Here is a 24,627-nt window from a genome sequence, read left to right as displayed (position 1 = left end):
TTGAAGCAAATATATCTGTCTAAAAGATCCCCTCCTTCCCACACCAATTAGTCAACTCCTACTAATCTCTCAAGATCCAGTTTAAAGGTGACTTTTCTGTGAAGCCTCCCCAGCTTTTCCTGGCATTCGGTAGTGCCCACCTCCTTGAGTATATCTCTACTTCTCTTACATCTACCTCTGTTACCATCTCATCATATTGAAACCTCATAGCTATGCCCATGACTTTTCTTCTTTGTGTCCATAACACCCAAAGTGATATCTGGAAGGATGGGAGAAAAACAAGGAAAGAATTCTTCCAAACATACACAAATGCATATAGGACTTTCCTCTGAAGATTTACTTCCTTTGCAATTTAGGTACTGTGTTAGGGTTCACTACTGAAACAGAACCAATAGATTACTTATATTTATACAAAGAGAGAGACTTATTTTAAGGAATTGACTTAAGCAACTGTGGAGCTGGTAGTTCTGATATCTGCAGGGTAGGGTGGCAGTCTGGAGACCCAGAGAGAGTTGATGTTGCAGTCTCAAATCTGAAGGCAGTCTTCTAGCCAAATTCCCTCTTCCTTGGGGGACCTCAGTCTTTTCTCATAAAGCCTTCAACTCGTTAGATGAGGTCCTTCACATTATGGAAGATAATCTCATTTGCTCAAAGATTATTGATTTAATGTTAATCATACCTAAAAAATACTTCCACAGCAATATCTAGATTGGTATTGGGCCAAAAACTGGGGTACTGTGTTTGACACATAAAATTAACCATCACAGGAACTGTAAAGGGAAGTGCATTTACTAAACAATTTTACATTTATATAGTACTATTTGGGTGACTTCTGTCAGGAAAGTTGTGTTTTTTATCAGTGTTGTGGCAGGTCAGTATAAAGCCAGAAAAAACAATTGATCATGACAAATGAGAGAGGAGGTCTTATAGGAAATAATTAGAAATATAATCAGGTGTGTTTAGTAACCTGATTTATAAAAAAAAAAACTTTATTATTACTGTTCATAGAGTTAAAGAAAGTTCACTCTTATGAGAATTTGCTATGTAATAAAATTAAGCCAAGTTTATGTGAACCAAGAGCACCAGGGGGAAAAACAAAAGAATCTGCACACCAGCAATATTCATTTCAGGTTAAAAGATTTTTACTATTATTAATCAAGAATTTAAATATTCCAAAGATGTAATACTTCTTTACTCAGGACAAGATGTCCTATTTATAGCCCAGATGAAAACTATATAAAACGAAGGAAAAGAAGCGCTCTCTAACATGCATTGATCTAGATTAACGGTTGCAGTGTGCAATGTTGTAAATTTAACTTCTCTTGCTGTTTGTGCAGTAAAGGGTCTCCACTGGCCCCAAAGAATTAATGCAACTTCTAAAAAGTAGGCCAACTTATTTATAGGCAATAGCTTAAAAACTAGAAAAACTGGATCAATAAGTAATGCTAAATTTATTTCCAAGGAACCTAGCAATATTTTTCTCACTGAAAAGTGAGCAGGGATGAAGTCAATCAGAAAGTGTTTTTTTTCTGAGGATGGGATTGGCATGGTGAAACATCTCTCTGTCTGGTGAAGAGGTGTATGAAGCAGGAGCCAAGGAGGCAAAAAGGAAGAAGAAAAGAGCATGTGGTAGGAAAAATCTGATGAATCTTTGTTAGCCTGTCAGAAAGAGGATGTAAAAATCTAAGAACTTGGACCAAATTTAAGGCCAACACCAAGAAAGAAAAAACAATCTTCCTTGGCAATTAGAATTACTTAAATCTCATTTATCCCTTCTTCTATTTATTCATCTTTATCAATTGTCCATTTATTATTTGGCTGTAATTTATGGAGCACACAGGAGATGCCAGAGCCTGATCTGAAAACAAAGGCTGTAATAGGGCTGTTCTTGCCCAACTCACATCCGCTCAGCCTTCTCTGGGCGTTGACTGCAAACAGTTCCTACTCACTAATGGGTGCTTGTTTTCCTCTGAGGGTGTTCTGCAGGCCTGGGCATGTGCTCAGAGATGGACTAATACCTCTGAGGGCCTCTTTAACCAATGAGGCCCAGGATATGTTTGATAAATGCCCCAGGGTCCTCACCCTTGGAGGACTGAGGCTGTTTGCCCAGTTGTGCCCTCCCCATTGACTCACTTTCCTACTTTCCCTGTTTTTTTTTCCTGCTCTCTCTCCCAGTGTTGCCTGGGCTAGCCCCCAGTTATCAAATCTTTTTCTCTTTTGGGGGCAAACCAAGTTAAGGCAGCAGGAAATAGGGCAGATAGGGTTCATTCTTGTGGAATTTATTTATCACCTGGGGAGAGGGGCAATAAACACATAAAAGAAAGAAATCCACAAAACAATTTATTTTGATTATCATTAGACCCCAAAGGTGGTAATAACCAGAGTTCTGTAGGAGTTGACAGGGAAAGGGTCTCCTTGGAGTGAGCAGGAGAGGTGACAACCTATAAACTGGAGAAGGCAACCTATAAACTGAGGCCTGAGAGAAAGGGGCCATGTGTGTGAAGAGCTAGATGGAAAATCCTACTCCCACAAAGCTGTTTCTTCCTTTCTCTGGAGCCCAGGGTTCCTGGAGGGGGGGTCCTTTCTCTTCCAGAGCTACTCCCCATCCCCACAGGCCCAAATATACCTGGTGTGGCAGCATTCCTTGTTCTGGAAGTGGGGCTCTACTCACTGAGGAGGAAGGGAGCCTATAGAGCAGTGTGGGCCTTCTTGCTTTGGGGCCAGGCACCACAGGGCCTTGGGGTGGTCCTGGGAGACTGCCTCCTCGAGATCACGGCTTGAATCCCAGGCCCTGTGGTAGACGGCCTTTGGTGCAACCTGAACCTCTTCTCTGGATCTGGTTTTCTCCCCGCCTGTGCAGCCAGCAGGGTTTCACTCCCACCCCTTTTCAGATTTGGGAAGGCTGTGGTGGATGAGCAAAGGCCCGTGTCTGGGTTCCTAGGACTTCCTCTCTCCCTTTCTGCGGGCCACAGCCCTAGGGGCCAGAGGTTCTTTAAGCTGCCACTCCAGGGCTCTGGATGAGGGAGAGCGCCTGACGCCGGAGTAAAGTGTTTCCTTGTGCCAGGCTTTCCCTTATTCTTCCTTCTATGAGAGGCGAAGACGAGTCAGGTTCTCACCTGTGTAAGATCTGGGGACTCCCCCACCCCAGGAAAATGCAGGTGACCTCCTGGTGATACATGCTGGAAAAGGGAGATGAGAACAGCCCATTGTATTTGGTAATAAAACCATCATTTCACAGGGAAGCACTGTTGATTCCTTTAATAAAATCACATCCCAGCTTGCAGTGATGGTGGTGGGGGACTTCAGAGCCAGGTAGGGATTTTCTCTTGTTTAACTCGCAGCTGCTCCGGTTCCCGGGACGTAGTAGCACCCTGGGCCCCTAGGGGCGGGGCTAGGCTGGGGGCCGGGCCCAGGGCGCTCCCCAGCGCGCATGCTCCCTCCGGCCGCGCCCTTCCGTCGGGGGGTGGGTTCCGGCCTGGAGGCAGGCCCTCCTTCTTCCTGAGTGCCTAGCAACCTCTCCTCCGGGTGGGGCCGCCACGGTGCCCGCGAGCGCCACCCGCCAGCTGTTGCCTGAGAGCCGGCACCGACCCGCGCCAGGTGGGGAGGGGCTGCAGGGGGCGGGGGTGATTCGTGCTCACCTTGCAGAGAGAAATCTCAGCATAGATATTGTACTGGAAGTGAAATTGCGGTATGCTAAGAAGGTTTGGGTGGGCAGGAAACAGGAAGATAAGAAAAAGTGTATTTATTTGCGATTTTGGGCTATTGAAAAAAGAAAAGGAAAGAAAACAACAAATGAATGGGAACTGAAGGAATCCACACTGTGGCAGATTTAAAAAAATTTTAGCCAAGGCACCTGGGCCTATTAGAAAGGAGAAGGGCTGAGGGACAAGGAGAGAACGAGGGTGCGTGAGACTTGAGAGCTTTTCTGAGGGAGATCTCTGTGTCTGTTTGCATTGTGCAGCCCCCAGCATTGACAACAGGCCTGTCCGCCATCATTTCCTTCTCCTCTTTGACCTTCATCTCCTTATCCTCCTCCATTCACTGGCTTAATGTTTCGTCTTGGCTCTATGTAGAAAGAAGGATGTATAATGTAAAGGATAGAGGCCTCAGAATCCGCACCTCAACTGTGAGATAATTGCTGCTGTCAACAATTCAGTATTTCTGCATATGTTTTTCTGTGCTAATGTACAAGTAACTATTTTGCAATGACTTATTTTTACAAATAACAGGTCATATTATGTAAGCATTTTTTTTCCTACTGTAATGACATTTCTAAGTTTTAATATACTTATTAAACCACAGTTGCTGTAGTTTATTAGTGATTGATCATTGCACATCTGTTACTCAGTTCACACACAGATAGAAAAGTACAAATTGTGTTGCTTCCTTGTTTCCCACTGATAAATCCACATGACATTTTACAAAAATGGATAATGGTAAAGAGAAAATTGGCTGATAAAGATGAAAGAGCGGCAAAAACAAGAAGTGATAATGCAGGAAGTGAAATTGAGTAGAATTTGTAGAAGAAATGACTGACCATGGAAATGTTGACATTACTACCATTTGAGAAACCCTAGATACGCAGCCAGGAAACTTAGTGAGGCTGCATGTATTGACATAAATGAGGATAGTGCTTGTGATGAAAAGGAGAAAGATATCCCAGCGGAAGTGGACAGGAACTTCACGTCACAGGAACCATGGGAGATCTTCCACAACACTGAAAACATAGAGGATAAAATGTTGAAAGGTGATCCAAACTATTAAAATATGCTAAGGCTAGAAAAATGCTCACTCGCTAGCTTAAGTTATATGAGATATAATTTGAACAAGTGTTCAAACTACTCCTGATGAGTACTTTTCAAAGAAATTAAACACTATAATTCTTGTTTCTAATGTTTTAAATTGGAGTGTACTAAATAAATATTTGCATCATTTTCATTTCCCTGTGCATTTGTAGTACACGGTACAAGTGCTCTCAGTATTTTGATAATTTTTAAGTGATGGTTTTTCCACTGATTATGAAGGTCACTTTATTCAGTGTGCATGGTTATTTTACTGTCCTGCACTACTGTGTAAAGTAAGGACTTCCTATTTCTAGCTGAGTATCTTAAATGAGTCACTTTAACTCTCTATGGCTAATTTTTCCACCTGAAAAATGGAGGTAATGATAGTATCTATCTAATAAAGATATAATGATAGCTATCAAGTTAATACCTATAAGGCAATTAAAACAAATAGTGGGTAACAGAAGGTAAATAGCACTAATTGAATGCTCCCTTATATTTTATTGTATGGTTATATCTTAATTTTTAAACAATACCTTATTGATGGGCATTTGCAGTATTTCTGTTACAAACAATGTTGCAGTGATCATCTGTGTATATACATCTTTCACTGTGTTTCTGTTAGATAAATTCTTGAGAAGAATGGTAGCATTAAATAAAATGATCATTTACAAATTTAACAAATATTTCCAGATTGCCTTCCAAAAATGTATCAAGGATGTAAAAGTCCCCATTTCCCCATGATAACACAAATTCTAAATATTGAAAAATCTTTTAAGTTTTTGCTAATGTGATAGGCAAAAATGGTATTTGATTTCAATTTTTATTTCTTTAATTAGGAATAATTTGATCATTTTTCAAATATTTATTGACCGTTTTATATTTCTCTTGCTGAAAGGCTCATTTTTCTGTTAATATGTCTTTTCCAAAGCGACATTTTCCTGCTTTCATTTGTTTATTTTCATATACTAAACAATGAAATTAAACATTGCAAAAATAATTGCATATACTACCTGCTAGGGTTAAAAGTAATATTTTCATATTTAGCAATCCCTCATTTTAGGCAACAACATATTTCCTCATAACTATAGAAAAACCTTTTTATTTTATAAAAAGCATTTATAGACTTGTAAGAAATTGCTGAAACAGTGCATAGAGCCCCATAAACACTTCACTCAGTTTTTCCTAATGGTGACTTTTTAATGTAGTAGTACAATATCAAAACCAGGAAGTTGACATTCGTGCAATACTGTTAACTTGCTTACAGACTTTAGTTTTTATTCCTGTGTGTATGTGTTTATATGTTTGTATTTGTAGGTAAAGTTCTATGCAGATTTTATCCAGTATATAGATTTGTGTAACCACTGCCATAATCAAGATAGAGAATTCTTTTATTTCTGAAAAGGAATTCCCTGTTCTACCATTTATAATTGCACCTGTCTCCCATCCCTGTCCCCTAGCAATCATTGATCTATTCTCCATCTCTGTAGTTTTGTCATTTTAAGAATGGTGTAAAAATGCAGGCATACAGCATGTAACCATTTGGTGGTAGCATTTTTGACTAAGTGTCATGACCCAGAGCTCTATCTAAGTTGTCTGTATCAGTAATTAATTCCTTTTTACTGCTGAGTAGTATTCCACTGTATGGATATAGCAAAGTTTGTTTAAGTTCTTATCCACTGAAGGACATTTGGTTCATTTCCAGTTTTTGACAATTGTGAATAAAGCTAATATGAACATTAATGTACAGGTTTTTGTGTGAATGTAAGTTTTCATGTCTATGGAGTAATTAACCAGGAATGTGACTGCTAGGTAGTATGACAGATGCATGTTTAGTTTTACAAGAAGCTATCAAATTATTTTCCAGAGTGGCTGTACTATTTTGTATTCCCACCAGTAATGCATGAATAATCCAGTTTCTCTGCATACTTGCCAGTATTTGGTATTATCACCATTTTTAAATTTTAGACATTCTGATAGGTGTTTAATGATATCTCATTGTGGTTTTAATTTGTATTTCCCTAACAGTTAATAATGTAGAACATCTTTTCATGTACTTATCTACCACTCATATCACATGTTTGGTAAAATATCTCTTCATATCTTTTACCTATTTTCTGATTGGATTTGTTTTTGCTATTGAAGTTTGAGAATTCTTTATATATTCTAGCTAAAATTCCCTTGTCAGATATGTGGTTTGCAATTATTTTTCTCTAGTCTTCAGCTTGTCTTTTTATCTTTTTTTTTTAGTTGAAGTGTAGTTGATATACTATCTTATTGATTTCAAGTATACAATACAATGGTTCAGTAGTTATTCATATTATTAAATCCTCACCCCCAGTAGGATAGCTACTACTAGTCAACACAGGAAGATGTTACAGAATCATTGATGTATTCTCCATGCTGTACTACTATCCCTGTGTCTGACTTATGATTGAGATTTTTGTGCCCCTTTATCCCCACAACCCCTCCCCCATGGTAACCACTAGTCTCTCAGTGTCTGTAAGTCTACTGCTGTTTTGCTCATTCTATTTAAAAAATTTTTATTTTGGTATATCATTAATCTACAATTACACGAGCACCATTATGGTTACTAGACTCCCCCCATTATCAAGTCCCCACCACATACCCTATTACAGTCACTGTCCATCTGCTTAATAAGATGCTATAGAATCACTACTTGTTTTTGTATTATACTGCCTTCCCGTGTGTTCATTCTATTTTGCTTTGTATTTATATTTCACAAATAAGTGAAATCATATGGTATTTTTCTCTCTCCACCTGGTTTATTTCACTGAGCTAATACCCCTAGATCCATCTACGTTGCCATTGGCAGGATTTCTTTTTTTAATGGCTGAATAATATTCTATTGTAGTATGTACCACATCTTCTTTATTCATTCATTTGCTGATATACACTTTGGTTGCTTCCATATCTTGGCTATTGTTAATAGTGAGGTGATAAATATAGGGGTGCATGTATCTTTTCAAATCAGGGACTTTGTTTTCTTTAAGTAAATTCCTAGAAATGGAATTACTGGATCAAATGGTATTTCTATTTTTAGTTTTTTGAGGAACCTGCATACTGCTACATTCCTACCAACAGTGCAGGAGGGTTTCCATTTCTCCACATACTTGCCAACACTTGTTATTTCTTGTCTTTCGAATAATGGCCATTCTAACTGGTGTGAGGTGATATTCCATTGTGGTGTTGATTTGCATTTTCTTGATGATTAGCACTCTGGAATATCTTTTCATGTGCCCATTGGCCATCTGTATTTCTTTGGAAAAAATTCTTTTCAGATCCTCTGCCCATTTTTTAATCAGGTTATTTGTTTTTTTGATGTTGAGTCATAGGAGTTCTTTATATATTTTGGGTGTTAACCCTTTATCAGATGAATCAGTTATGAATATATTCTCCCATACTATAGGATACCTTTTTGTTCTGCTGATGGTGGTGTCCTTTGCTGTACAGAAGCTTTTTAGTTTGATGTAGTTCCACTTGTTCATTTTTTACTTTTTTTCCCTTGCCTGAGGAGATGTGTCAGGAAAAAAATTGCTCATTGTTATGTTCAAGAGATTTTTGCCTTTGTTTTTTTCCTAAGAGTTTTATGGTTTCATGTCTTACATTTAGTCTTTGATCCACTTCAAGTTTATTTTTGTGTATGGAGTTAGACAATAACCCAGTTTCATTGTTCAGTTGTCCAGTTTTCACAACACCACTTACTGAAAGGACTATCTTTTCCCCATTGTATATTCATGGCTCCTTTATCGTATACTAATTAACCACATATGCTTGAGTTTGTATCTGGGCTCTCTATTTTGTTCCATTGATCCTTTGATCTGTGATTGTGCCAGTACCATACTGTTTTGATTACTGTAGTTTTGTAGTAGAACTTGAAGTCGGGGAGCATATTCCCCGCAGCTTTGTTCTTCTTTCTCAGGATTGCTTTGACTAGTCAGGGTCTTTGTGGTTTCATATGAATTTTAGGATTCTTTGTTCTAATTCATTGAGAAATATTCTTGGAATTTTGATAGGGATGCATTGAATCTGTACATTGTTTTGGGCAGGATGGCCATTTTGACAATTATATTCCTATCCATGAGCATGGGATAGATTACTGTTTATTGGTAATCTTCTTTGACTTCTTTCATCCAGGTCTTATAGTTTTCAGAGAACAGGTCTTTCACCTCAAGTTTATTCCTAGGTATTTTATTCTTTTTGATGGCAATTGTAAATGGAATTATTTTCCTGATTTCTCTTTCATTCTCCTAGTTCACTGTTAGTATATAGTATATAATTCAGTGATTAGTTCTAGTAGTTTTTTGGTGGAGTCTGTAGGATTTTCCATATATAACATATATCATGTCATCTGCAAATAGTGACAGTTTTACATCTTACCACTTTGGATGCCTTTTATCTCTTTATCTTGTGTGATTGTGGTGGCTAGCTTTGTATTTTTTAATGGAGCCTTTACAGAGCAAACATTTAAATTTTTTGTAAAGTCCAGTTTATCAATTTTTTATTTTATGGCCTTCTTACTCACTATTAAGTGCTCATATGTTAGGGAAGTTAGCTCTATGTCAGATTTGTTGGAAACAGTTTTCCAATTTTTATATTAGTTCATTCATGGTACTTTATTCTAAATTAAATTTCTTCTGTGTGGGTGTAGTCAAATTATTCATCATTTTAATCTGTTGTATGTTTTATTTTGTATTTTTCTTAAATCTCTTCCTTCTTAAAATTCTTTATCCTTTTGGCTTCTCTCATGCTGATTTTTTTCAGCTGCCTCAAAGTGTAAGGCTTCACAAAAAATTCTCAACTATCGAAATCGTAATATACTCAGTTTTTTCTGTATATGTTTTCCAGCTGATCTCCCATATTTTCACAGTTTTTAGCTGTTACCTTTAGCTTTGATGTGTATTTCTAATTCCACACTGACTGGATATTTTCACATGTCTGTCTTTACACCATCTCAAACTCATATGTCCCCAGAGGAAATCATCATTCTCCCCACTTTGATTCAGGGTTTTCCCATCATCCTAGGCTAGAAGCTTCAGCATCAAGTTAACCTTTTCTTTTCTTTTCTAACACATTAGCAGTAGTCACTGATTCCTACTAATTTTATTTTGTAGCATTCTTTAAATCTCTTTCTCCCTGGTTCATACTCTAATCATGACTGACTCGAGAGGGGAAAGTTGTCTCCTAAATCATGTTCCCATATCTTGTCTCTTTTCATCTATTCTATACATTATCATAAATGTTGTTTTCCTGGGATGGAGTCCAAATAGATATTCTTCTGCTCAAAATTTTACAATGAAAGGAAAAAGTAAAAAAAGATATAATGCTAATGAATAAAAAATATAGGTACATGAGAGACTAAATCTTTTATAGAAGAATATTTTGTACACTCCTTTGACAGTGAATTTGAAAATCTCGGATAAAATGTTTTTTTTTTTTCCTAGAAGTAAACACGTTACCCAGATTGAATAAATATATCACTTGAAAAGGTACCAGGCTTAGTTTTAGTTGCTACAGAGGGTGAAAAGACCCCAAACGAGCAAATACTCTATCTATATTGAATTTCTAGCCCACTTAAAAAGAAAGTTTTCAGATTCAACCTTGGGTTCCAATTTAATACAGCACAGGTTGGGCCAAGCAAAGCAAGAGTGAGACTTGTCAGGTTATTTCTTGTTTCTTTTAAATTAATGATTTTTATAATTTTTCCCCCCAAATCAAATACCTTGCATATTGAAGCATCAAACACAAATAGATTTCTATTTTTTATTTTTTATGTTATCTTTGTGCTCTGGAAACCTCAAGATGGCAGCATTTTACTTCGGAAGAAGGTGTTCAGTGCCTACAGTATCCATGCTTTTCTATTCAGAACAGCATCCAGGCATCAGGAAGTCAATAGTGGGAGGGGATGGGAGACAGGGTGGTAGATGCGTTTCAAAATATTCTGACCTTTACACTCTTCTCTAATTTACCATCCACAAAGAACCTCTGTAAATTGGCAGTTCGGGCAACCAGTTCCTCTGTCGTCATTATAGAAATAGGTATTTCGTTCTAGCTGCTTTTGTACTAGTCTAGCCAAACAGCTGATTTTTCTGTTCCCTACACACCACTCATAAGAAACAATTTTTATTGGAAATTTCCGTCTTGGAAATTAAGCAGTAAAGAGTCAATATTAAAGTAGTGCAACAACATCGGTCCTTTTCCATACTGCCGAAATGGCCTCCTTATAACCTCTTTTCCAAACTTCATGCCCTGTCAGTCTCCCATTCCCAGCCATCCTGTGGCTTGCCATTACAACTAAAGTAAACCCAAACTCCTTGCCATGACCTGCCTGCTCTGCAGGGTCTGGTCCTCCCTACTGCCGTGCCCCTGTCTTCTGTCACCCTCTCTCTGGCCTGCTCAGTTTGTCCTGGACACCATGGTCTTACTGTTGCTGAGCAGACTTGTTTCATCAGGGTCTTTGTACTTCCTGATTGGCTCTGATGTTTACATGGCTCATTTCCTCCTTCAGGTCTCTTCTCAAGTGTTACTTTTTCAGAGAGGATTTCTATGATCACTGTCTCTCTCTCTCCTCCACCTTATCCTTACTTTTCTATATTTTTTTCATTGGAAAAATAATACCACCTACTAAATTATTGTCTGTCTTTTTCAAGCAGAATCAAAGTTCCATGCAGGATTGGCATTTTGTCCTGTTTACTTCTGTCTCCTTGGAAACTATAAACATGCCAGACACATATAAAGTGCTCAATAAGTAGTTTAGACTGAATGAAAGAATGAAGCAAACTTCAGTCCATCTGATGTCTCTATTCCATCTCTTTTGTGTGTGGCAGTGTGCCAGATACTTGGAAACTAGCAGTCCAAACCCAAATGAGGCAGTCTTATGGACAGTAACTCATTGAATTTTTTAGACACCCATGATTCTTAATATTTATTTATTTTTAACCAAACATTTGATTTTTAAAACACCCTCCCCACCCAAATTATCACTAAAACAAAAGTGGTCAGATAAGTGCCAGCAGTTAGTTATCTTTAGTATTTACATAATTTAAAAAACATCAGAACATCAGAATTAGCATCAGATTATTCTATAATAGATCTGTGGAATTAATTCTTACATGAAGTAAATTTTACTGAAAAGTTAGGCAAGTTACCAAAAAGAGCTTGTCATCTGTGTCAAAAGAGTATGTGCACTGCTAATCCTGGATGATATTTTGTCTGCAAAACAGCTCTGAGGCATAGAGTATTCAGGCTGCAAAGGGAAGAGTGTAAATAATTAAGATGTAAATTCAATTATGGCTGTGTCCCCATTACAGTTCCTTTTTGGTAATAGTAATATACTGTGACCTCAATTTATAAATGGAATTGCATCCAATGTAAGCATGTGGAAGAAGGAATTCTGAAAAACTTCTAACAAATAAAGAGCAATTCATTAAATATGCCCATCTGTATGGCTTTAGTTATACTCAAAATGTTTGATTCAGCTTTGCAACTACATAGACTCCAAAATTAAAATTATCATTATTATTTGTACTAAGGTTTTATTGATATACACTCTTATGAAGGTTTCACATGAAAAACAATGTGGTTACTACATTCACCCATATTATCATGTCCCTCCCATACCCCATTGCAGTTAGTACCCATCAGTGTAGTAAGATGCCACAGAGTCACTATTTGCTTTCTTTGTGCTACACTGTCTTCCCTGTGATCCCCCACCACACCATGTGCACCAATCATGATACCACTCAATCCCCTTCTCCCACCCTCCCCAACCCTCCACTTTGGTAACCGCTACTCCCTTCTTGGAGTCTGTGAGTCTGTTGCTGTTTTTTTACTTCAGTTTTGCTTTGTTGTTATACTCCACCAAAGAGGGAAATCATTTGGCACTTGTCTTTCTCCTCCTGGCTTATTTCACTGAGCATAATACCCTCTAGCTCCATCCATGTTGTTGCAAATGGTAGGATTTGTTTCTTCCTTATGGCTGAATAGTATTCCACTGTGTATATATACCACCTCTTTTTTATACATTCATCTACTGATGGACACTTAGGTTGCTTCCATGTCTTGGCTATTGTAAATAGTGCTGGAATAAACATAGGGGTGCCTATGTCTTTTTGAATTTGAGAAATTATATTCTTTGGGTAAATTCCAAGGAGTGGAATTCCTGGGTCAAATGGTCTTTCTATTTTTAGTTATTTGAGGAACCTCCATATTGCTTTCCACAATGGTTGAACTAGCTTACATTCCCACCTGCAGTGTAGGAAGGTTCCCTTTTCTCTGCATCCTTGCCAGCATTTGTTGTTCTTAGTCTTTTCGGTACTGGCCATTCTAACTGGTGTGAAGTGATATCTCATTGTGATTTTAATTTACATTTCCCTGATGATTAGTGATATGGAGCAGCTTTTCATGTGCCTGTTGGCCATCTGAATTTCTTCTTTGGAGAATCATCTGTTCATGTCCTCTGCCCAGTTTTTAATTGGGTTATTTGCTTTTTGGGTGTTGATGTGTGTGAATTCTTTATATATTTTGGATGTTAACCCCTTGTCAGATATGTCATTTACAAATATATTCTCCCATATTGTAGGATGCATTTTTGTTTTGTTGATTGGTGTCCTTTGCTGTACAGAAGCTTTTTAGTTTGATGTAGTCCCATGTGTTCATTTTTGTCCCCTTTCCCTTGCTCAAGGAGATGCATTCAGGAAAAAGTTGCTAATGCTTATATTCAGGAGATTTTTGCCTATTTTGTCTTCTAAGGGTTTTATGGTTTCATGACTTTCATTCAGGTCTTTGATCCATTTTGAGTTTACTTTTGTGTATGGGGTTAAACAGTAATCTAGTTTCATTCTCTTGGTAGCTGTTCAGTTTTGCCAGCACCAGCTGTTGAAGAGGCTGTCATTTCCCCATTGTATGTCCATGGCTCCTTTATCATATATTAATTTACCCAGATATGTTTGGGTTTATATCTGGGCTCTCTAGTCTGTTCTGTTGGTCTATGGGTCTGTTCTTATGCCAGTACCAAATTGTCTTGATTACCGTGGCTTTGTAGTAGAGCTTGAAGTCAGGAAGTGTAATCCACCCAGTTTTATTCTTTCTTCTCAGGATTGCTTTGCCTATTCAGAGTCTTTTGTGGTTCCGTATGAGTTTTAGAACTATTTGCTCTACTTCATTGAACAATGCTGTTGGTATTTTGATAGGGAGTACATTGAATCTGTAGATTGCTTTAGGCAGGATGACCATTTTGACAATATTAATTCTTCCTATCCATGAGCACGGGATGTGTTTCCATTTATTGGTATATTTAATTTCTTCCATGAGTGTCTTGTAGTTTTCAGAGTATAGTTGTTTCACTTCCTTGGTTAGGTTTATTCCTAGGTATTTTATTATTTTTGATGTGCAATTGTGAATAGAATTGTTTTCCTGATTTCTCTTTCTGCCAGTTCATCATTAGTGTATAGGAATGTGACAGATTTTTGTGTTTTAATTTTGTATCCTGTGACTTTGCTGAATTCAGGGGTTAGAGCTAGTAGTTTTGGGGTGGATTCTTTAGGGTTTTTTATGTACAATATCATGTCATCTGCAAACAGGGACAGTTTAACTTCTTCTTTACCAGTCTGGATGCCTTTTATTTCTTTGTGTTGTCTGATAGCCATTGCGAGGACCTCCAGAACTATGTTGAATAAAAGTGGAGAAAGTGGGCATCCTTGTCTTGTTCCTGATCTTAAAGGAAAGGCTTTCAGCTTCTCGCTGTTAAGTATGATGTTGGCTGTGGGTTTGTCATATATGACCTTTATTATGTTGAGGTACTTGCTCTCTATAACCATTTTGTTGAGAGTTTTTATCATGAATGGTTGTTGAATTTTGTCGAATGCTTTTTTAGCATCTATGGAAGTGATCATGTGGTTTTTGTTCTTTTTGTTGATGTGGTGGATGATGTTGATGGATTTTCTTATATTGTACCATCCTTTCATCCCTGGAATAAATCCTACTTGATTATGATGGATGATCTTTTTAATATATTTTTGAATTCGGTTTGCTAATATTTTATTGAGTATTTTTGCATCTATATTCATCAGGTATATTGGTCTGTAATATTCTTTTTTTGTGGTGTCTTTACCTGGTTTTGGTATTCAAAAATAAAAATTATAATATCACAATTTAAATAATTCTCTATTCTGAAAACTATTAAGAGAATTCTCCAAAGTATTTTGCAATAATAATCAGTCTTTAAGCTGAAGCATATTAAATATTTTTTATTTGAAGTACAATTAGGAATTAAGACAAGTAGGGCTTGTTTTCTCAGTTACTTACTGAGTCTTCCTGTCTGTCATTTTTCTAAAAGCTCATTAGTTTAATTATTGTTGCTTAAAAAAATCATTTTCATTGTTTTGCTCATGTTTATTATAAATAATAATAACATCTATAATATATTAAGTTTTTCCAATGTGGTAGGCACTATACCAAGCACATTCATATCGCTTGGTTAATCCTCATGGGCTATCCTTGGAAACCAGTCAGTCACCATTTATGATATATTTTCAATGGGAAAATGGACTCCAACTTCAATAGTACTGAATTACAAATGAAATTTCTTAATAGGATGTATGTGTAAGGAGAGAACTGTCTGAATTAGGTGAGTGCTACTTCTAATGAATGGAAACCTGTACAGCATGAAAAATTAAATTAAATCAGAAGAACTTTTGTGTTCTGGAGAACACTGAAGCTCTGACATATTTTATTTCCAAATAGCATTCTTGGCATTTAAAGATATTACTGCTGAATTTTTCTGTCTACCTGTTTGCAAAGATACAAAGTCTGATGCATGAATGACTTGCAGTTACCTTCACAGTAAGCATCATTTGTGTGAATTTCATTTTTTGACTGTGTTATGGCAAAGCATTTTAGTAGCAATGCTTCTCAACTCTCTGTTAAAGGTTTCCTTTGCCAAAATAGGTCCACCATCTCTGATTGTACAGTCAACTAAGCCTTTTTGTTGCTGCTCCTGGGTCTAACATTTGCATTGATATGGCTTAGTGTACCTTTATTAGAATTCTTCAGCTCACTGTTAGTTTAATAAACCACAAGTTAGTTTATTATAGGGAAGTCATTTATATGGAGAACTTAAAATCTCAAAGTGATAAGACAAGATGGCAACTTACTATTCTTGCATGTAAAGGTGGTTATAGTGGACATCTGTGGTTTATGTCTGTTCAGCATCCATTTCCCTTTGAGGCAAAACCATCCTCCAGAGAACCATCCTCCTCCATTGATTCAGTGGAGGCTTATGATCCAGCTGGGGCTGAATCTTCCTCTGGAGCTGGTGGTTACATGGCAGATGAGAGCAACATATGCCCTGGCAATAGATACTAGTTCAGGCCAGTCACAGCTATAAACATCAGTTTGGGAATTTCTTATGGAACCACTGGGGAAGAGAAACTTTTCTTTTCTGGGGTTGTTAAGCCTAGACCTCCTGATAGCCATTTTGCCACCATGTGACTTGAGGTCAACCTGAGACACAAAGCCACATGAAGTAAGCCAAGATGGGAGATGGAGAATATACAGACTATCTTGTTTGAGTACCCGGATGTAGCTTCACCTAGAGCCAGTAATAAATCCTTAAAATTACATTAACTTAAGTTATTTGAGGTGGTTTCTTTCCTTTGCAACCAAAAGAATCCTGAATAACACAATGGGGATGACCACAAGCCAAATCTCAAGAGCAGTTGTACGGCTGTATTTGCCTTCCTACAGATGCAAAGAGTCATATTGAAGCCTTCAGTTATTTGAGGAGGGGTATGAAATCAACTGTTGTCATGTTCCTGAAGATCAGAAGTGTGTGCTGCATTTACTGATGCTGTGTTTGAGAATTCTGCTTTTCTGTCCTTCATCCTTTCGTAAAACTGTAGTGGCAGAAAGCAATCATTAGGGAAATGCTGGTTCTGTATCATCTTGTCAACTTTAGAATCTTAACACAAATTTTAGTATTTGGTTGAAAGGTATTAAAAGTAATTAATACATAGAAGGGGAAATCCCAATTGAGGTACCAAAGACTTTCTATGTGATGTATATGCTTTTGAACTTAGGCTGTACTTTCCAGCTTGTGATCATGGTCAAGTTATTTAACCTCTCAGGCACTTTTGCATCTAATATAAGAATAAGGTTAATCATAACCCTGCCTAATAGGGTCTATTTTTTATCCAATTAAATGGGTTAATTTAGGGAACAAGCCTAGAATAGTGCGTGGGCATAAGAAGTATTCAGAACAAATTGGTTATGATTATTATTCCCCCTAATTTTAGGCATCACAACATATGGTCCTAAAAAGGAACCCTGGATTTACCTATTGTGATACCATTCTCAGCTGTCTCTCCAGACACATTTGGACACAGGTCTGGCAGCCCAAGATAAAACCATAATACTCTACGCTAGATCTTAGCATGTTTTCAGTTTCTTGTGGCTTAATGGTTAATACAGAAAAGCAACAAAATGTGACTGGTCTATCAGGATTGTATTCAGCCTGGAAGTGATTTCCATTTTTATATGTTCACTCAAACCAGTTTGTGTGATAACAAATCAATGAGAAGAATACTGTGTTGGCAAGATCTCTGCCTAGTAAAATAAAGACATTTTTCTTAGACCACATATGCCTTTAAACACTGTTAATTAAAATTCTGTTACTTCCCTGCAAAGATGTGATTGCAGCATTACAAGGCAGATATTGTGGTTGTACAATAGCCTTCTTTCGTTCAGCTCTCTTGAGGCAAATATAGATTCCTGGTGTAAGTACAACCATGTATTGTAATAGGAAACAGAGCAAAAGGATGTAACATCTGAAATTGGTCAGAAAATAAGAAAGGTTGGCTTTTAGGGGCACCATTTTTAAGCTATTCTTTTTTGGCTTATGTAATACAATATGAGTTTCTGTAACAGAAACAAGATTATCAGAGAGTAAAGATAAAACATTAAAACAATTTAATGAAGATTTTTTGACTGAAGTAATTAATCTCAGTTCATTAATCTTATCTCAAATAATTACATCTTTCAATTGATTGCTGCTTTTAATACATTTCTACCTCTGTTTTCTGATTGTCAGCTATCAAATCTTAGAAGTGTCAGAATGTCTGAGTCTAGAAGCTACCCTTTTAATTTTTTGCCTCTGATCTGCAATAGAATTTGGTTTTCTATGAACTAAGAGTCAATAAGCTGTGCATGAGAGTCAATTTTCTAATGGTGAATTAGGTGACCTTAAGGTGTATGGGTTTGTGATCCATAGCCCAGATATTCAAAGGCTGCTTTTTGCATACTTCTAGTTTTCTCAACTATGTCCAGATGAGATTATGAGCTTTGGTTAAATGAAGTGCTTTTATAACATATTTAAAATTTTTGGGACTTTTTATTTTGCTGAGCTTTGCACTTATGCATAATTAATTTTATGTACTACCTTGCTCATGACCTTCCAATGGAGATATTTAATGTTGAAAGAAACAAGTCCAGAGTCTGTATTTTTTATCAGTTCTTTTTCCAAATTGACCCCGTGTGCCTTCTCAAGCCAATCAAAGACAATCATTTACCTCATCATTGTTTCTTGAGTATATCTTGCATGCTCTTACCTAAATGCAATATTTAAACTGTTGCTCTGAGTTAAGGCACACTTTGCTACCTCTCTTAATCTTCTCGTGTTTCCTAAGTCTCACAGTCTAATATTTTCATGACTCTAACTCTGGTTCATATGAATCACTCCCCACTCTAATTGCCTATATAACTATATAATCTTTCCATACATTGGGGGGCTGGTCAAATATCATCACTTACTGTTCTCCATTTGGGATTATTATCTTATTATCTCTAAGTACACTGTTATCTACTCAAGCAAATGTATGTTCCTTCTTCAGTACAGATAATAAAAATAATATTATTACTGTATTCTTTGTATTCTTGCCATTCTTAGGTCTGGTAGAAAGGAAATGACATTTATTCTGTTAGGGATGATGGAGCAGCACAGGAAGTCTAGTGATTTGAGCAGAATTGTTTGTCCTTCTTTGTACATATCTTTGTTTCTCTTGACACATGTCTTTGTATAAAGATGTCTGTCTGTTGCTATGCTACATTGCAGTGGGTAGAAAAAAATAATTACTTAATCACTCATGTACATCTGTGCAGGGCTTTAAAGGAGACTTAGGCTCAAAGGATCTAGTTGCATATACAAAAGGTGAGATACCAAGTCCACCTGTAAATATAAGGTGGTTTAGGCACTGCTTTCAGATAGAGGATTTCTTGACTCAAGCATATGGTTCAAATATGTGACTAATACAGCTTTCTTGTCATGAACCATAATATTTCCAATTATAGAAAAACATCTTTTCATAGTTCTGTTATTCCCATCTCAATGTTTGTGTTTTGTCAAAGAGAATCTTTTCCAAAATCTTTTCTTCTCTGTTTTGAAACCACTGTAATGGAAAATTTGCTCCAATTACTTTTGTACAATTCAGATGAAGGCTGTTTTACTCTTATTCTGACCACTTGTTAATGACTCACATAAATCCCTTGGGTTTTCTTGACCCAAATTCCAAGTGTTTTGTTTTGTTTTAATCTTACAACATGTTAGACACTTATTAAAGATGAATAAAATCCTTCCTGGAAGTAAAATATGTATCATTAAATTGGTCAAGCCATCAGAGTCTCCACTTAATAATTCATGGAACACAGCAAAAGATTCAAAGGTGTATGGATTGCTGGGTTGCAACAGGAAGCTAATAACAGTTAAGTCAAAAGAGCCTTAGCCCAGTTAGTTTTTTTAAATTGAAGTATCATTGATATACAATCTTATATTGGTTTCAAATGTACAACACAGTGGTTTAGCAATTACCCATATTATTAGATACTCACCTCCTCTAGTGTGGTTATTATCTATCAACATAGAAAGAAGTTACAGTGTCATTGCCTATTTTCTCCATGATGTACTACTGTCCCCATGATCAGCTTATATTGTGATTGTGAATTATTGTGCCGCTTTATCCCCCTCACCCTTCCCACCCTGCAACCCTCTCCAATCCCTCCCCCTTGGTAACCACTGGTCACTTCTCAGTGTCTATGAGTCTGCTGCTGTTTTGTTTCTTCTGTTTTGCTCTGTTTTTATAGTTCACAAATAAGCGAAATCATATGGCACTTGTCTTTCTGCTCTTGGCTTATTTCACTGAGCATAAAACCCTCTAGCTCTATCCATGTTGTCACAAATGGGAGGATATCTTTTCTTTTTATCATCCCAATTAGTTTTATGCTGATGAAGTCTCTGCTTTAAATATGTACACTGTTTTTTCAGTATGGGCAGCTACCTCAGTGGTCCACTTGCCCCTGTCAGGAAGGAGGAAAGCTGAGTAGCAACCTCACCATTGTGAGTGGAGTTTCAAACTGAATAAATCACATTTCTATAGATGCAGGGTCAGTGTATGTCAAAGCAAAGTTACTTACTTCTAAATTTTCTTGGAAATTAAAGACCTCTATAATGGTGTGTTCTGACTTATACCGACCCAGCACCTTTCTCTTCCTGGTGCCGTAACTAGCCCACAAAAGACAGTGGGTTTCAGCCTGCCGTGATTTCAATACCTGCGCTCCTACACCTTTCCCGAAAGCTTTTTGTAAAGGAGAGTTAATTACAGATTGGAACATGCAAAACTGACACATATAACGTATAAAAAGTTTTTTAATGCCAGATAAATGCTTTCTAAGTTGCAAGTGGTGATACCCAAGGATGGCAAATTACAGGTCTGATTCCCAGTGGATTATACTGAGGTTGTACCTTGGACTCCACTTCCTATTTCAAGGCAGAAGCATGAATTTGAATTACATAAAACACTTTATCATACCTATTACATTGGAAAAATTACATTAGATGGCTCAAAAGGGAAAATGATTAGTACAATCTAAAGTTTTTTTAAATTAAAAAAAGTATATATTTAAATATAATTTAGAATACATTAAATAACAGTAATACTGGCATTTGACGTTCTAATTTTATACAAAGAGATTTCTGATATTTTCTCATTTATTTCCCACCACTTTCTTGTAACATGTTCTTTCATAGGTTCTTGGTGGAGATTTGAAGGTTTGAAAGGAAAATGTCATATTGGAGAAAAAGTTTGAAAAATAATCTGAATTTTTATTCATTATACTTAAAAGCAACTTTTGGGATCCTATCATTCTTTAGATGTTTGGTGGAGAATTAACAGTTACTAACTCTAGTGCTTAGATTGCTTATGTCATTACTTCCTACTTTCTGAGTATTGAACAATTGTGCATTTATTCTCAAACAGTAGGTCAAACTTATTGTGACATCAGTTTAAGTGTGGCCACACATTAATGAAAGCTCTCATGGAAAGTGCATATATATATGACTTGTTAAAAAAAAGAATCTGTTCGCACAAGAGTATTCATTCTATCAATAATTTTTGGTGTCCAACTGATACTAATTATTCCAATTAAAGGTTTTTAAAACTTAATTATTAAAAAATTAATAACTTAATAATTTTAAGAGTTAAAAAATATGTACCATAAAAAGTAAGCCTCCTTCTTACTTATCTCTAGGGCAACCAGTGTTACCAACCTTTTTTTGTATCCTTCTAGATATATCCTATGCACATACAATAATCCATCCGCTTTTATATACAAATGGCCACATAATATATTATATTTTTATACCTTGCTTTTTCATATAGCAATATAGCTTGTAGATCTCTTCATATGCAGCTATTTTATTGGCTTTTATGTTGGCATAATATTCGATCACAATTCTTAAATACATAAAGGGCTTCTGACCTTTTAAGATATATTTAAAATGAAAATACATTTCCTTTCCTGGTAATCAGAATACATGATGGCTTATCTTCCTATTCTAATTTAGAATGTTTTTGTGCAAGAAACTCAACATAACATCTGTTTATGCAAATAGCATGCAAATTCAGTGATTTCCAGTGCTAACACTTTCTAGCTAAGTGACTTTGGACATGTTATTTAAACTCTCTGAATATGGTTTCTTCATTTGTAAAGTGAGCTAATACATCTCAAAGGACTCTTGGGAAGATTAAATGAACTAGTTAGTATGACACAGTTTAGCTACTTATGTGGCACCCAGTGTTTTATCTAGAATGTTTACATCTGAATATACCTGAATATTTATACCTGTACCTATGTTTATATCTATACGTTTCTATGTCCATGTCTACAAGAATACCCATATCTTTACTATATGAAGTTGAAACTAAGATGACTACCTCATCTATAATCACCCTTGTGACAGTCCCTTTTCTATGCTTTATTTTTCTTCATAGCATTTATTAACATAATTGATATAGCACCTAACATTGTCATATATTTATTTACTATCTATTTCTGCTGGAATATAAACTCCAAGAGAGCAAAGACCTTGTCTGTCTTATTTACCACTGTGTCCTACATATCCTAGATGTATGCCTGACACATAATAAATACTCATAAATATTTGCTGAATGAATGAATGAACTTAGTAACTATTTATAGAATGTCTATATTAGACCCTAAATTGTGCTTACAAGTTTAACTCAAGTTAAAGTATACACTGAATATTTCATTTTTATCCTATCAAATATGGTGCTCACTATGCTATAGAATCTTAGAATCAAAGCAATGTAATGTATGTGATGTGCATTCTCACAACTTTAGGTCAAATAAATAAAATAATTAGTTTTTGCTAGAATGAGGTTGCAGCAGGTGAAAAGAATGTATTTGATCAGAGAACTGGGTTATCTTAATTGACAAATAAAAAGAACTCAACTTAAGGGGGTAAAGCTTGAATTAAAAAATGAGATCACCTCACTTAGGTACTTGCTACTACACTAATTTGCCTCTTAACACCTTCTGTGTGTTCAGTACTCTACAAACCACTGTGGGAATCTAGGGTATAAAACAAGGTCTCTGTCCTCAAGGACCTTATTTGAAAAGACAAGTCTAGCAGATGTGAACTGTTAGAGAACACTGGGAGATAGCACAGTTCTAAGGACTATAATATGCTGTAAAGAAATTCAGAGATAGCCTAGGAAAGGCATTATGGGAGCCATGGAGCTAGCCAGACCAAGATCTAATTTGGAAGGAAAATTGGGAGAAATATTACAGATGAGGAAAACACATGGAGAATGTAGGAATGAGCATGAGTGTTCATGAATCAGAGAAAGGAAGCAGATGACACATTACAGAGGTTCTTAAGTAGGTTAGTGGTGGGAAACACTGTGGGACAGGGATGTGCAGTGAGTAAAGCAAATGGCCTTAACAATATTCATTTCTCAGTGATGTGAGAGTTGAGGCTTTTTAATTTAATGGTGAAGGAACTGTAAAGAAATGAAGGATTTAATAAGGAAACTGAAGTGTTGGAAATGCTATCAAAGGCTAATGGTGTGGCAATGGCATGTTGCATGGTTTAGGAGGGATTTAGGACAGCCAGAGATGTTGGAGGGGAAATAGCACTTATTAACATAATCGATAGAGCACCTGACATTCTTACACCCTTGTATCCTTATGTTTTTCATGTTATACCTCTTGTACCTTTATGCTCTTCTTATATATCATAAAGACTAGCTACCCTTAACTGCTCTTCATCACTGTCTTCTGATTCCTAGGACACTCCCTCTAGTAACTCCGGAAAGCATTACCTTTCAGCCAAGTCCCTGAACTTTCCAAGTTGTTGGCTATACTTCCTGTTTGTATGTCCGCTATGGTGGGTATCTCATGTCAGTTACTATTTATCACCTGCTAAGTGTGATATATGTTTATTTACCTGTGTTATCTTGAACAATATTGTGTGCTCTTTTAGTGTGTATAGAATATGACTTACTGCTTAATGTAGTACTTCATAGAAAGTGGGGCTTTATAAAAATTCATTAAATTGTTGCATTCTTCTTCACTTGAAGTTCTTCTGTGTGACCTCAGTGTCTACTCTTCTGGCATTATATTTGTTTTAGGATTCCTACCCTCCGTGGTACTAGGAATTTTTGCCAACTCCCATTTATCACCTACTACAAGGATGAACCTTGAACCAGATTGGATCCAACTGAAATATTAGACCCCTATATGTTATTATATGCCTAGAACATCCTGTCATTTGGGTTCTCTTACTGCCTTACTTCCAAGTATCTTGTCCCTTAATCCCTTCATCATCTCTTATGCTATCAACCTTGTCTTGGTTTACTTCCTTCCTTCTGGTAGAGATCGCATAAATACTCTCAACTCTTTGGTCCCTTGTTTTCACTGTACCAGCCATGGAGAAGAATCACACATCCAGGTTAATATAGAACCTCCACAGATTCATGGCATCCAATATATGCTGGTCTTTATGCTTCCTGGAATTTATCCCAATTCGTCTAGTCAGTTCTCTTTCTCCATCATTTTGCTAGTTTAAGGCTTCACTACTCTCCTATCTTCTAACCTGCCTTTACTCTCAAAAAAAGATCTTAACTCCTGTTTTACAGGTAAAATAGAATTAATCAGGCAGGAACATTTTCACGTTCTCCCAAGGTACCTACCAGTTCAGTTGCTGTCTATGTCCAGAGGTAGTCCTCCCACCTCTGCTCATTGTTTTCATACACTTGCCTTTTGTTTACTACTCAGTCAGTCACAGTCTTATTTCTGCCTGATGCCCCCACCTTGCCCTATCACTGAAACTTATTTAGCTAAGAGCACTTATATTCTTGTAGTTGCCAAGCTTTTGGACAAATTTCAATCCTTTCTATCTCAGTTATGCTCTATGTTTGACACTGACAACCTCGGCCCTGTTTTTGTTATATTTCATACCTTTGGTTTCTAT

This window comes from Manis javanica, chromosome 1, assembly GCF_040802235.1.
Source record: "Manis javanica isolate MJ-LG chromosome 1, MJ_LKY, whole genome shotgun sequence".
Taxonomy (NCBI): domain Eukaryota; kingdom Metazoa; phylum Chordata; class Mammalia; order Pholidota; family Manidae; genus Manis; species Manis javanica.
The sequence above is the reverse complement of the archived record's forward strand: the minus strand, read 5'-3'. Positions refer to the sequence as shown.